The sequence below is a fragment of the Mytilus trossulus genome, chromosome 10 (assembly GCF_036588685.1).
Source record: "Mytilus trossulus isolate FHL-02 chromosome 10, PNRI_Mtr1.1.1.hap1, whole genome shotgun sequence".
Classification (NCBI taxonomy): domain Eukaryota; kingdom Metazoa; phylum Mollusca; class Bivalvia; order Mytilida; family Mytilidae; genus Mytilus; species Mytilus trossulus.
This window is the reverse complement of record NC_086382.1, coordinates 13,587,943-13,602,037: the sequence shown is the minus strand read 5'-3', so window position 1 is coordinate 13,602,037 and position 14,095 is coordinate 13,587,943. Positions and strand designations below refer to the sequence as shown.

Genomic DNA, 14,095 nt, shown 5'->3' with positions numbered 1-14,095 from the left:
TATTTCTAAATTTATTCCTCAGCCATCCATACAATTTTCAACACCAGAAAATAATTTTCTTAATTTGCACATGCACATGCACTTTCAGTTTCATGTAATTATATCATTGGTCTAACAGCTCAGTTGCTATAAATGCACCTAATTGCCGAACAATCCATGTCAGCCGGAATAGCTCAGTTGGGAGAGCGTTAGACTGAAGATCTAAAGGCCCCCGGTTCAATCCCGGGTTCCGGCACGGAACAATCCGGCGGCTGGCAGGATATTTTTTGCTACTCACCACTTTTGCAAGATAATCCAAAGAAACTTTTCTCCATAGAATGACTGGATGTAACTATACTAATGGCATGTCAGATTGCAGAAACAGTGCACATGATACGAGAGAAGAAAACACACATTTACCAGCTGAACGGTGATGTCTTTATAATGATCAACCGCTGTTCGTTAATCTAACTTGGTAACGTTGGCGATGATTCTTTATGATGTCAAGTCAATCACGGATGTTGACAGATAACGTCGACGAAAGACTAACTGTTTTCTTCTCTTCTTGGAAGAAGAAAACGTCTTTTGTTTTCCCTTTCTTTTATTAAAGCTAAAATCTTAATGTTAATATACACGGACTTTTTCACATAGAAATGAATGATAAATATTCTAAGAACAAACACGTGTTTGAAACTATACTGGTATCTATAACTATTTCTAAATTTATTCCTCAGCCATCCATACAATTTTCAACACCAGAAAATAATTTTCTTAATTTGCACATGCACATGCACTTTCAGTTTCATGTAATTATATCATTGGTCTAACAGCTCAGTTGCTATAAATGCACCTAATTGCCGAACAATCCATGTCAGCCGGAATAGCTCAGTTGGGAGAGCGTTAGACTGAAGATCTAAAGGCCCCCGGTTCAATCCCGGGTTCCGGCACGGAACAATCCGGCGGCTGGCAGGATATTTTTTGCTACTCACCACTTTTGCAAGATAATCCAAAGAAACTTTTCTCCATAGAATGACTGGATGTAACTATACTAATGGCATGTCAGATTGCAGAAACAGTGCACATGATACGAGAGAAGAAAACACACATTTACCAGCTGAACGGTGATGTCTTTATAATGATCAACCGCTGTTCGTTAATCTAACTTGGTAACGTTGGCGATGATTCTTTATGATGTCAAGTCAATCACGGATGTTGACAGATAACGTCGACGAAAGACTAACTGTTTTCTTCTCTTCTTGGAAGAAGAAAACGTCTTTTGTTTTCCCTTTCTTTTATTAAAGCTAAAATCTTAATGTTAATATACACGGACTTTTTCACATAGAAATGAATGATAAATATTCTAAGAACAAACACGTGTTTGAAACTATACTGGTATCTATAACTATTTCTAAATTTATTCCTCAGCCATCCATACAATTTTCAACACCAGAAAATAATTTTCTTAATTTGCACATGCACATGCACTTTCAGTTTCATGTAATTATATCATTGGTCTAACAGCTCAGTTGCTATAAATGCACCTAATTGCCGAACAATCCATGTCAGCCGGAATAGCTCAGTTGGGAGAGCGTTAGACTGAAGATCTAAAGGCCCCCGGTTCAATCCCGGGTTCCGGCACGGAACAATCCGGCGGCTGGCAGGATATTTTTTGCTACTCACCACTTTTGCAAGATAATCCAAAGAAACTTTTCTCCATAGAATGACTGGATGTAACTATACTAATGGCATGTCAGATTGCAGAAACAGTGCACATGATACGAGAGAAGAAAACACACATTTACCAGCTGAACGGTGATGTCTTTATAATGATCAACCGCTGTTCGTTAATCTAACTTGGTAACGTTGGCGATGATTCTTTATGATGTCAAGTCAATCACGGATGTTGACAGATAACGTCGACGAAAGACTAACTGTTTTCTTCTCTTCTTGGAAGAAGAAAACGTCTTTTGTTTTCCCTTTCTTTTATTAAAGCTAAAATCTTAATGTTAATATACACGGACTTTTTCACATAGAAATGAATGATAAATATTCTAAGAACAAACACGTGTTTGAAACTATACTGGTATCTATAACTATTTCTAAATTTATTCCTCAGCCATCCATACAATTTTCAACACCAGAAAATAATTTTCTTAATTTGCACATGCACATGCACTTTCAGTTTCATGTAATTATATCATTGGTCTAACAGCTCAGTTGCTATAAATGCACCTAATTGCCGAACAATCCATGTCAGCCGGAATAGCTCAGTTGGGAGAGCGTTAGACTGAAGATCTAAAGGCCCCCGGTTCAATCCCGGGTTCCGGCACGGAACAATCCGGCGGCTGGCAGGATATTTTTTGCTACTCACCACTTTTGCAAGATAATCCAAAGAAACTTTTCTCCATAGAATGACTGGATGTAACTATACTAATGGCATGTCAGATTGCAGAAACAGTGCACATGATACGAGAGAAGAAAACACACATTTACCAGCTGAACGGTGATGTCTTTATAATGATCAACCGCTGTTCGTTAATCTAACTTGGTAACGTTGGCGATGATTCTTTATGATGTCAAGTCAATCACGGATGTTGACAGATAACGTCGACGAAAGACTAACTGTTTTCTTCTCTTCTTGGAAGAAGAAAACGTCTTTTGTTTTCCCTTTCTTTTATTAAAGCTAAAATCTTAATGTTAATATACACGGACTTTTTCACATAGAAATGAATGATAAATATTCTAAGAACAAACACGTGTTTGAAACTATACTGGTATCTATAACTATTTCTAAATTTATTCCTCAGCCATCCATACAATTTTCAACACCAGAAAATAATTTTCTTAATTTGCACATGCACATGCACTTTCAGTTTCATGTAATTATATCATTGGTCTAACAGCTCAGTTGCTATAAATGCACCTAATTGCCGAACAATCCATGTCAGCCGGAATAGCTCAGTTGGGAGAGCGTTAGACTGAAGATCTAAAGGCCCCCGGTTCAATCCCGGGTTCCGGCACGGAACAATCCGGCGGCTGGCAGGATATTTTTTGCTACTCACCACTTTTGCAAGATAATCCAAAGAAACTTTTCTCCATAGAATGACTGGATGTAACTATACTAATGGCATGTCAGATTGCAGAAACAGTGCACATGATACGAGAGAAGAAAACACACATTTACCAGCTGAACGGTGATGTCTTTATAATGATCAACCGCTGTTCGTTAATCTAACTTGGTAACGTTGGCGATGATTCTTTATGATGTCAAGTCAATCACGGATGTTGACAGATAACGTCGACGAAAGACTAACTGTTTTCTTCTCTTCTTGGAAGAAGAAAACGTCTTTTGTTTTCCCTTTCTTTTATTAAAGCTAAAATCTTAATGTTAATATACACGGACTTTTTCACATAGAAATGAATGATAAATATTCTAAGAACAAACACGTGTTTGAAACTATACTGGTATCTATAACTATTTCTAAATTTATTCCTCAGCCATCCATACAATTTTCAACACCAGAAAATAATTTTCTTAATTTGCACATGCACATGCACTTTCAGTTTCATGTAATTATATCATTGGTCTAACAGCTCAGTTGCTATAAATGCACCTAATTGCCGAACAATCCATGTCAGCCGGAATAGCTCAGTTGGGAGAGCGTTAGACTGAAGATCTAAAGGCCCCCGGTTCAATCCCGGGTTCCGGCACGGAACAATCCGGCGGCTGGCAGGATATTTTTTGCTACTCACCACTTTTGCAAGATAATCCAAAGAAACTTTTCTCCATAGAATGACTGGATGTAACTATACTAATGGCATGTCAGATTGCAGAAACAGTGCACATGATACGAGAGAAGAAAACACACATTTACCAGCTGAACGGTGATGTCTTTATAATGATCAACCGCTGTTCGTTAATCTAACTTGGTAACGTTGGCGATGATTCTTTATGATGTCAAGTCAATCACGGATGTTGACAGATAACGTCGACGAAAGACTAACTGTTTTCTTCTCTTCTTGGAAGAAGAAAACGTCTTTTGTTTTCCCTTTCTTTTATTAAAGCTAAAATCTTAATGTTAATATACACGGACTTTTTCACATAGAAATGAATGATAAATATTCTAAGAACAAACACGTGTTTGAAACTATACTGGTATCTATAACTATTTCTAAATTTATTCCTCAGCCATCCATACAATTTTCAACACCAGAAAATAATTTTCTTAATTTGCACATGCACATGCACTTTCAGTTTCATGTAATTATATCATTGGTCTAACAGCTCAGTTGCTATAAATGCACCTAATTGCCGAACAATCCATGTCAGCCGGAATAGCTCAGTTGGGAGAGCGTTAGACTGAAGATCTAAAGGCCCCCGGTTCAATCCCGGGTTCCGGCACGGAACAATCCGGCGGCTGGCAGGATATTTTTTGCTACTCACCACTTTTGCAAGATAATCCAAAGAAACTTTTCTCCATAGAATGACTGGATGTAACTATACTAATGGCATGTCAGATTGCAGAAACAGTGCACATGATACGAGAGAAGAAAACACACATTTACCAGCTGAACGGTGATGTCTTTATAATGATCAACCGCTGTTCGTTAATCTAACTTGGTAACGTTGGCGATGATTCTTTATGATGTCAAGTCAATCACGGATGTTGACAGATAACGTCGACGAAAGACTAACTGTTTTCTTCTCTTCTTGGAAGAAGAAAACGTCTTTTGTTTTCCCTTTCTTTTATTAAAGCTAAAATCTTAATGTTAATATACACGGACTTTTTCACATAGAAATGAATGATAAATATTCTAAGAACAAACACGTGTTTGAAACTATACTGGTATCTATAACTATTTCTAAATTTATTCCTCAGCCATCCATACAATTTTCAACACCAGAAAATAATTTTCTTAATTTGCACATGCACATGCACTTTCAGTTTCATGTAATTATATCATTGGTCTAACAGCTCAGTTGCTATAAATGCACCTAATTGCCGAACAATCCATGTCAGCCGGAATAGCTCAGTTGGGAGAGCGTTAGACTGAAGATCTAAAGGCCCCCGGTTCAATCCCGGGTTCCGGCACGGAACAATCCGGCGGCTGGCAGGATATTTTTTGCTACTCACCACTTTTGCAAGATAATCCAAAGAAACTTTTCTCCATAGAATGACTGGATGTAACTATACTAATGGCATGTCAGATTGCAGAAACAGTGCACATGATACGAGAGAAGAAAACACACATTTACCAGCTGAACGGTGATGTCTTTATAATGATCAACCGCTGTTCGTTAATCTAACTTGGTAACGTTGGCGATGATTCTTTATGATGTCAAGTCAATCACGGATGTTGACAGATAACGTCGACGAAAGACTAACTGTTTTCTTCTCTTCTTGGAAGAAGAAAACGTCTTTTGTTTTCCCTTTCTTTTATTAAAGCTAAAATCTTAATGTTAATATACACGGACTTTTTCACATAGAAATGAATGATAAATATTCTAAGAACAAACACGTGTTTGAAACTATACTGGTATCTATAACTATTTCTAAATTTATTCCTCAGCCATCCATACAATTTTCAACACCAGAAAATAATTTTCTTAATTTGCACATGCACATGCACTTTCAGTTTCATGTAATTATATCATTGGTCTAACAGCTCAGTTGCTATAAATGCACCTAATTGCCGAACAATCCATGTCAGCCGGAATAGCTCAGTTGGGAGAGCGTTAGACTGAAGATCTAAAGGCCCCCGGTTCAATCCCGGGTTCCGGCACGGAACAATCCGGCGGCTGGCAGGATATTTTTTGCTACTCACCACTTTTGCAAGATAATCCAAAGAAACTTTTCTCCATAGAATGACTGGATGTAACTATACTAATGGCATGTCAGATTGCAGAAACAGTGCACATGATACGAGAGAAGAAAACACACATTTACCAGCTGAACGGTGATGTCTTTATAATGATCAACCGCTGTTCGTTAATCTAACTTGGTAACGTTGGCGATGATTCTTTATGATGTCAAGTCAATCACGGATGTTGACAGATAACGTCGACGAAAGACTAACTGTTTTCTTCTCTTCTTGGAAGAAGAAAACGTCTTTTGTTTTCCCTTTCTTTTATTAAAGCTAAAATCTTAATGTTAATATACACGGACTTTTTCACATAGAAATGAATGATAAATATTCTAAGAACAAACACGTGTTTGAAACTATACTGGTATCTATAACTATTTCTAAATTTATTCCTCAGCCATCCATACAATTTTCAACACCAGAAAATAATTTTCTTAATTTGCACATGCACATGCACTTTGAAATTCAGTTTCATGTAATTATATCATTGGTCTAACAGCTCAGTTGCTATAAATGCACCTAATTGCCGAACAATCCATGTCAGCCGGAATTGCTCAGTTGGGAGAGCGTTAGACTGAAGATCTAAAGGCCCCCGGTTCAATCCCGGGTTCCGGCACGGAACAATCCGGCGGCTGGCAGGATATTTTTTGCTACTCACCACTTTTGCAAGATAATCCAAAGAAACTTTTCTCCATAGAATGACTGGATGTAACTATACTAATGGCATGTCAGATTGCAGAAACAGTGCACATGATACGAGAGAAGAAAACACACATTTACCAGCTGAACGGTGATGTCTTTATAATGATCAACCGCTGTTCGTTAATCTAACTTGGTAACGTTGGCGATGATTCTTTATGATGTCAAGTCAATCACGGATGTTGACAGATAACGTCGACGAAAGACTAACTGTTTTCTTCTCTTCTTGGAAGAAGAAAACGTCTTTTGTTTTCCCTTTCTTTTATTAAAGCTAAAATCTTAATGTTAATATACACGGACTTTTTCACATAGAAATGAATGATAAATATTCTAAGAACAAACACGTGTTTGAAACTATACTGGTATCTATAACTATTTCTAAATTTATTCCTCAGCCATCCATACAATTTTCAACACCAGAAAATAATTTTCTTAATTTGCACATGCACATGCACTTTCAGTTTCATGTAATTATATCATTGGTCTAACAGCTCAGTTGCTATAAATGCACCTAATTGCCGAACAATCCATGTCAGCCGGAATAGCTCAGTTGGGAGAGCGTTAGACTGAAGATCTAAAGGCCCCCGGTTCAATCCCGGGTTCCGGCACGGAACAATCCGGCGGCTGGCAGGATATTTTTTGCTACTCACCACTTTTGCAAGATAATCCAAAGAAACTTTTCTCCATAGAATGACTAGATGTAACTATACTAATGGCATGTCAGATTGCAGAAACAGTGCACATGATACGAGAGAAGAAAACACACATTTACCAGCTGAACGGTGATGTCTTTATAATGATCAACCGCTGTTCGTTAATCTAACTTGGTAACGTTGGCGATGATTCTTTATGATGTCAAGTCAATCACGGATGTTGACAGATAACGTCGACGAAAGACTAACTGTTTTCTTCTCTTCTTGGAAGAAGAAAACGTCTTTTGTTTTCCCTTTCTTTTATTAAAGCTAAAATCTTAATGTTAATATACACGGACTTTTTCACATAGAAATGAATGATAAATATTCTAAGAACAAACACGTGTTTGAAACTATACTGGTATCTATAACTATTTCTAAATTTATTCCTCAGCCATCCATACAATTTTCAACACCAGAAAATAATTTTCTTAATTTGCACATGCACATGCACTTTCAGTTTCATGTAATTATATCATTGGTCTAACAGCTCAGTTGCTATAAATGCACCTAATTGCCGAACAATCCATGTCAGCCGGAATTGCTCAGTTGGGAGAGCGTTAGACTGAAGATCTAAAGGCCCCCGGTTCAATCCCGGGTTCCGGCACGGAACAATCCGGCGGCTGGCAGGATATTTTTTGCTACTCACCACTTTTGCAAGATAATCCAAAGAAACTTTTCTCCATAGAATGACTGGATGTAACTATACTAATGGCATGTCAGATTGCAGAAACAGTGCACATGATACGAGAGAAGAAAACACACATTTACCAGCTGAACGGTGATGTCTTTATAATGATCAACCGCTGTTCGTTAATCTAACTTGGTAACGTTGGCGATGATTCTTTATGATGTCAAGTCAATCACGGATGTTGACAGATAACGTCGACGAAAGACTAACTGTTTTCTTCTCTTCTTGGAAGAAGAAAACGTCTTTTGTTTTCCCTTTCTTTTATTAAAGCTAAAATCTTAATGTTAATATACACGGACTTTTTCACATAGAAATGAATGATAAATATTCTAAGAACAAACACGTGTTTGAAACTATACTGGTATCTATAACTATTTCTAAATTTATTCCTCAGCCATCCATACAATTTTCAACACCAGAAAATAATTTTCTTAATTTGCACATGCACATGCACTTTCAGTTTCATGTAATTATATCATTGGTCTAACAGCTCAGTTGCTATAAATGCACCTAATTGCCGAACAATCCATGTCAGCCGGAATAGCTCAGTTGGGAGAGCGTTAGACTGAAGATCTAAAGGCCCCCGGTTCAATCCCGGGTTCCGGCACGGAACAATCCGGCGGCTGGCAGGATATTTTTTGCTACTCACCACTTTTGCAAGATAATCCAAAGAAACTTTTCTCCATAGAATGACTAGATGTAACTATACTAATGGCATGTCAGATTGCAGAAACAGTGCACATGATACGAGAGAAGAAAACACACATTTACCAGCTGAACGGTGATGTCTTTATAATGATCAACCGCTGTTCGTTAATCTAACTTGGTAACGTTGGCGATGATTCTTTATGATGTCAAGTCAATCACGGATGTTGACAGATAACGTCGACGAAAGACTAACTGTTTTCTTCTCTTCTTGGAAGAAGAAAACGTCTTTTGTTTTCCCTTTCTTTTATTAAAGCTAAAATCTTAATGTTAATATACACGGACTTTTTCACATAGAAATGAATGATAAATATTCTAAGAACAAACACGTGTTTGAAACTATACTGGTATCTATAACTATTTCTAAATTTATTCCTCAGCCATCCATACAATTTTCAACACCAGAAAATAATTTTCTTAATTTGCACATGCACATGCACTTTCAGTTTCATGTAATTATATCATTGGTCTAACAGCTCAGTTGCTATAAATGCACCTAATTGCCGAACAATCCATGTCAGCCGGAATTGCTCAGTTGGGAGAGCGTTAGACTGAAGATCTAAAGGCCCCCGGTTCAATCCCGGGTTCCGGCACGGAACAATCCGGCGGCTGGCAGGATATTTTTTGCTACTCACCACTTTTGCAAGATAATCCAAAGAAACTTTTCTCCATAGAATGACTGGATGTAACTATACTAATGGCATGTCAGATTGCAGAAACAGTGCACATGATACGAGAGAAGAAAACACACATTTACCAGCTGAACGGTGATGTCTTTATAATGATCAACCGCTGTTCGTTAATCTAACTTGGTAACGTTGGCGATGATTCTTTATGATGTCAAGTCAATCACGGATGTTGACAGATAACGTCGACGAAAGACTAACTGTTTTCTTCTCTTCTTGGAAGAAGAAAACGTCTTTTGTTTTCCCTTTCTTTTATTAAAGCTAAAATCTTAATGTTAATATACACGGACTTTTTCACATAGAAATGAATGATAAATATTCTAAGAACAAACACGTGTTTGAAACTATACTGGTATCTATAACTATTTCTAAATTTATTCCTCAGCCATCCATACAATTTTCAACACCAGAAAATAATTTTCTTAATTTGCACATGCACATGCACTTTCAGTTTCATGTAATTATATCATTGGTCTAACAGCTCAGTTGCTATAAATGCACTTAATTGCCGAACAATCCATGTCAGCCGGAATAGCTCAGTTGGGAGAGCGTTAGACTGAAGATCTAAAGGCCCCCGGTTCAATCCCGGGTTCCGGCACGGAACAATCCGGCGGCTGGCAGGATATTTTTTGCTACTCACCACTTTTGCAAGATAATCCAAAGAAACTTTTCTCCATAGAATGACTGGATGTAACTATACTAATGGCATGTCAGATTGCAGAAACAGTGCACATGATACGAGAGAAGAAAACACACATTTACCAGCTGAACGGTGATGTCTTTATAATGATCAACCGCTGTTCGTTAATCTAACTTGGTAACGTTGGCGATGATTCTTTATGATGTCAAGTCAATCACGGATGTTGACAGATAACGTCGACGAAAGACTAACTGTTTTCTTCTCTTCTTGGAAGAAGAAAACGTCTTTTGTTTTCCCTTTCTTTTATTAAAGCTAAAATCTTAATGTTAATATACACGGACTTTTTCACATAGAAATGAATGATAAATATTCTAAGAACAAACACGTGTTTGAAACTATACTGGTATCTATAACTATTTCTAAATTTATTCCTCAGCCATCCATACAATTTTCAACACCAGAAAATAATTTTCTTAATTTGCACATGCACATGCACTTTCAGTTTCATGTAATTATATCATTGGTCTAACAGCTCAGTTGCTATAAATGCACCTAATTGCCGAACAATCCATGTCAGCCGGAATAGCTCAGTTGGGAGAGCGTTAGACTGAAGATCTAAAGGCCCCCGGTTCAATCCCGGGTTCCGGCACGGAACAATCCGGCGGCTGGCAGGATATTTTTTGCTACTCACCACTTTTGCAAGATAATCCAAAGAAACTTTTCTCCATAGAATGACTAGATGTAACTATACTAATGGCATGTCAGATTGCAGAAACAGTGCACATGATACGAGAGAAGAAAACACACATTTACCAGCTGAACGGTGATGTCTTTATAATGATCAACCGCTGTTCGTTAATCTAACTTGGTAACGTTGGCGATGATTCTTTATGATGTCAAGTCAATCACGGATGTTGACAGATAACGTCGACGAAAGACTAACTGTTTTCTTCTCTTCTTGGAAGAAGAAAACGTCTTTTGTTTTCCCTTTCTTTTATTAAAGCTAAAATCTTAATGTTAATATACACGGACTTTTTCACATAGAAATGAATGATAAATATTCGAAGAACAAACACGTGTTTGAAACTATACTGGTATCTATAACTATTTCTAAATTTATTCCTCAGCCATCCATACAATTTTCAACACCAGAAAATAATTTTCTTAATTTGCACATGCACATGCACTTTCAGTTTCATGTAATTATATCATTGGTCTAACAGCTCAGTTGCTATAAATGCACCTAATTGCCGAACAATCCATGTCAGCCGGAATAGCTCAGTTGGGAGAGCGTTAGACTGAAGATCTAAAGGCCCCCGGTTCAATCCCGGGTTCCGGCACGGAACAATCCGGCGGCTGGCAGGATATTTTTTGCTACTCACCACTTTTGCAAGATAATCCAAAGAAACTTTTCTCCATAGAATGACTGGATGTAACTATACTAATGGCATGTCAGATTGCAGAAACAGTGCACATGATACGAGAGAAGAAAACACACATTTACCAGCTGAACGGTGATGTCTTTATAATGATCAACCGCTGTTCGTTAATCTAACTTGGTAACGTTGGCGATGATTCTTTATGATGTCAAGTCAATCACGGATGTTGACAGATAACGTCGACGAAAGACTAACTGTTTTCTTCTCTTCTTGGAAGAAGAAAACGTCTTTTGTTTTCCCTTTCTTTTATTAAAGCTAAAATCTTAATGTTAATATACACGGACTTTTTCACATAGAAATGAATGATAAATATTCTAAGAACAAACACGTGTTTGAAACTATACTGGTATCTATAACTATTTCTAAATTTATTCCTCAGCCATCCATACAATTTTCAACACCAGAAAATAATTTTCTTAATTTGCACATGCACATGCACTTTCAGTTTCATGTAATTATATCATTGGTCTAACAGCTCAGTTGCTATAAATGCACCTAATTGCCGAACAATCCATGTCAGCCGGAATAGCTCAGTTGGGAGAGCGTTAGACTGAAGATCTAAAGGCCCCCGGTTCAATCCCGGGTTCCGGCACGGAACAATCCGGCGGCTGGCAGGATATTTTTTGCTACTCACCACTTTTGCAAGATAATCCAAAGAAACTTTTCTCCATAGAATGACTGGATGTAACTATACTAATGGCATGTCAGATTGCAGAAACAGTGCACATGATACGAGAGAAGAAAACACACATTTACCAGCTGAACGGTGATGTCTTTATAATGATCAACCGCTGTTCGTTAATCTAACTTGGTAACGTTGGCGATGATTCTTTATGATGTCAAGTCAATCACGGATGTTGACAGATAACGTCGACGAAAGACTAACTGTTTTCTTCTCTTCTTGGAAGAAGAAAACGTCTTTTGTTTTCCCTTTCTTTTATTAAAGCTAAAATCTTAATGTTAATATACACGGACTTTTTCACATAGAAATGAATGATAAATATTCTAAGAACAAACACGTGTTTGAAACTATACTGGTATCTATAACTATTTCTAAATTTATTCCTCAGCCATCCATACAATTTTCAACACCAGAAAATAATTTTCTTAATTTGCACATGCACATGCACTTTCAGTTTCATGTAATTATATCATTGGTCTAACAGCTCAGTTGCTATAAATGCACCTAATTGCCGAACAATCCATGTCAGCCGGAATAGCTCAGTTGGGAGAGCGTTAGACTGAAGATCTAAAGGCCCCCGGTTCAATCCCGGGTTCCGGCACGGAACAATCCGGCGGCTGGCAGGATATTTTTTGCTACTCACCACTTTTGCAAGATAATCCAAAGAAACTTTTCTCCATAGAATGACTAGATGTAACTATACTAATGGCATGTCAGATTGCAGAAACAGTGCACATGATACGAGAGAAGAAAACACACATTTACCAGCTGAACGGTGATGTCTTTATAATGATCAACCGCTGTTCGTTAATCTAACTTGGTAACGTTGGCGATGATTCTTTATGATGTCAAGTCAATCACGGATGTTGACAGATAACGTCGACGAAAGACTAACTGTTTTCTTCTCTTCTTGGAAGAAGAAAACGTCTTTTGTTTTCCCTTTCTTTTATTAAAGCTAAAATCTTAATGTTAATATACACGGACTTTTTCACATAGAAATGAATGATAAATATTCTAAGAACAAACACGTGTTTGAAACTATACTGGTATCTATAACTATTTCTAAATTTATTCCTCAGCCATCCATACAATTTTCAACACCAGAAAATAATTTTCTTAATTTGCACATGCACATGCACTTTCAGTTTCATGTAATTATATCATTGGTCTAACAGCTCAGTTGCTATAAATGCACCTAATTGCCGAACAATCCATGTCAGCCGGAATAGCTCAGTTGGGAGAGCGTTAGACTGAAGATCTAAAGGCCCCCGGTTCAATCCCGGGTTCCGGCACGGAACAATCCGGCGGCTGGCAGGATATTTTTTGCTACTCACCACTTTTGCAAGATAATCCAAAGAAACTTTTCTCCATAGAATGACTAGATGTAACTATACTAATGGCATGTCAGATTGCAGAAACAGTGCACATGATACGAGAGAAGAAAACACACATTTACCAGCTGAACGGTGATGTCTTTATAATGATCAACCGCTGTTCGTTAATCTAACTTGGTAACGTTGGCGATGATTCTTTATGATGTCAAGTCAATCACGGATGTTGACAGATAACGTCGACGAAAGACTAACTGTTTTCTTCTCTTCTTGGAAGAAGAAAACGTCTTTTGTTTTCCCTTTCTTTTATTAAAGCTAAAATCTTAATGTTAATATACACGGACTTTTTCACATAGAAATGAATGATAAATATTCTAAGAACAAACACGTGTTTGAAACTATACTGGTATCTATAACTATTTCTAAATTTATTCCTCAGCCATCCATACAATTTTCAACACCAGAAAATAATTTTCTTAATTTGCACATGCACATGCACTTTCAGTTTCATGTAATTATATCATTGGTCTAACAGCTCAGTTGCTATAAATGCACCTAATTGCCGAACAATCCATGTCAGCCGGAATAGCTCAGTTGGGAGAGCGTTAGACTGAAGATCTAAAGGCCCCCGGTTCAATCCCGGGTTCCGGCACGGAACAATCCGGCGGCTGGCAGGATATTTTTTG

General features: G+C 37.5%; 18 non-coding genes across 18 annotated transcripts; all 18 read left to right on the top strand.

Annotated features, from left to right (window-relative positions):
• The first annotated feature begins 162 nt into the window (after positions 1 to 162).
• Positions 163 to 235, top strand: Trnaf-gaa (transfer RNA phenylalanine (anticodon GAA)). Its single transcript has one exon. It is a non-coding gene; the product is annotated as a tRNA-Phe (tRNA).
• Positions 236 to 853: 618 nt separating this feature from the next.
• Trnaf-gaa (transfer RNA phenylalanine (anticodon GAA)) lies at positions 854 to 926 on the top strand. The gene has a single exon. It is a non-coding gene; the product is annotated as a tRNA-Phe (tRNA).
• A 618-nt stretch (positions 927 to 1,544) lies between these two features.
• Trnaf-gaa (transfer RNA phenylalanine (anticodon GAA)) lies at positions 1,545 to 1,617 on the top strand. Its single transcript has one exon. It is a non-coding gene; the product is annotated as a tRNA-Phe (tRNA).
• A 618-nt stretch (positions 1,618 to 2,235) lies between these two features.
• Positions 2,236 to 2,308, top strand: Trnaf-gaa (transfer RNA phenylalanine (anticodon GAA)). Its single transcript has one exon. It is a non-coding gene; the product is annotated as a tRNA-Phe (tRNA).
• A 618-nt stretch (positions 2,309 to 2,926) lies between these two features.
• Positions 2,927 to 2,999, top strand: Trnaf-gaa (transfer RNA phenylalanine (anticodon GAA)). The gene has a single exon. It is a non-coding gene; the product is annotated as a tRNA-Phe (tRNA).
• A 618-nt stretch (positions 3,000 to 3,617) lies between these two features.
• Positions 3,618 to 3,690, top strand: Trnaf-gaa (transfer RNA phenylalanine (anticodon GAA)). Its single transcript has one exon. It is a non-coding gene; the product is annotated as a tRNA-Phe (tRNA).
• A 618-nt stretch (positions 3,691 to 4,308) lies between these two features.
• Trnaf-gaa (transfer RNA phenylalanine (anticodon GAA)) lies at positions 4,309 to 4,381 on the top strand. Its single transcript has one exon. It is a non-coding gene; the product is annotated as a tRNA-Phe (tRNA).
• Positions 4,382 to 4,999: 618 nt separating this feature from the next.
• On the top strand, positions 5,000 to 5,072 carry Trnaf-gaa (transfer RNA phenylalanine (anticodon GAA)). The gene has a single exon. It is a non-coding gene; the product is annotated as a tRNA-Phe (tRNA).
• Positions 5,073 to 5,690: 618 nt separating this feature from the next.
• Trnaf-gaa (transfer RNA phenylalanine (anticodon GAA)) lies at positions 5,691 to 5,763 on the top strand. Its single transcript has one exon. It is a non-coding gene; the product is annotated as a tRNA-Phe (tRNA).
• Positions 5,764 to 7,078: 1,315 nt separating this feature from the next.
• Positions 7,079 to 7,151, top strand: Trnaf-gaa (transfer RNA phenylalanine (anticodon GAA)). The gene has a single exon. It is a non-coding gene; the product is annotated as a tRNA-Phe (tRNA).
• A 1,309-nt stretch (positions 7,152 to 8,460) lies between these two features.
• Positions 8,461 to 8,533, top strand: Trnaf-gaa (transfer RNA phenylalanine (anticodon GAA)). Its single transcript has one exon. It is a non-coding gene; the product is annotated as a tRNA-Phe (tRNA).
• Positions 8,534 to 9,842: 1,309 nt separating this feature from the next.
• Positions 9,843 to 9,915, top strand: Trnaf-gaa (transfer RNA phenylalanine (anticodon GAA)). The gene has a single exon. It is a non-coding gene; the product is annotated as a tRNA-Phe (tRNA).
• A 618-nt stretch (positions 9,916 to 10,533) lies between these two features.
• Positions 10,534 to 10,606, top strand: Trnaf-gaa (transfer RNA phenylalanine (anticodon GAA)). The gene has a single exon. It is a non-coding gene; the product is annotated as a tRNA-Phe (tRNA).
• A 618-nt stretch (positions 10,607 to 11,224) lies between these two features.
• Trnaf-gaa (transfer RNA phenylalanine (anticodon GAA)) lies at positions 11,225 to 11,297 on the top strand. The gene has a single exon. It is a non-coding gene; the product is annotated as a tRNA-Phe (tRNA).
• Positions 11,298 to 11,915: 618 nt separating this feature from the next.
• On the top strand, positions 11,916 to 11,988 carry Trnaf-gaa (transfer RNA phenylalanine (anticodon GAA)). The gene has a single exon. It is a non-coding gene; the product is annotated as a tRNA-Phe (tRNA).
• Positions 11,989 to 12,606: 618 nt separating this feature from the next.
• On the top strand, positions 12,607 to 12,679 carry Trnaf-gaa (transfer RNA phenylalanine (anticodon GAA)). Its single transcript has one exon. It is a non-coding gene; the product is annotated as a tRNA-Phe (tRNA).
• A 618-nt stretch (positions 12,680 to 13,297) lies between these two features.
• On the top strand, positions 13,298 to 13,370 carry Trnaf-gaa (transfer RNA phenylalanine (anticodon GAA)). The gene has a single exon. It is a non-coding gene; the product is annotated as a tRNA-Phe (tRNA).
• Positions 13,371 to 13,988: 618 nt separating this feature from the next.
• On the top strand, positions 13,989 to 14,061 carry Trnaf-gaa (transfer RNA phenylalanine (anticodon GAA)). Its single transcript has one exon. It is a non-coding gene; the product is annotated as a tRNA-Phe (tRNA).
• The last annotated feature ends 34 nt before the right edge of the window (positions 14,062 to 14,095 follow it).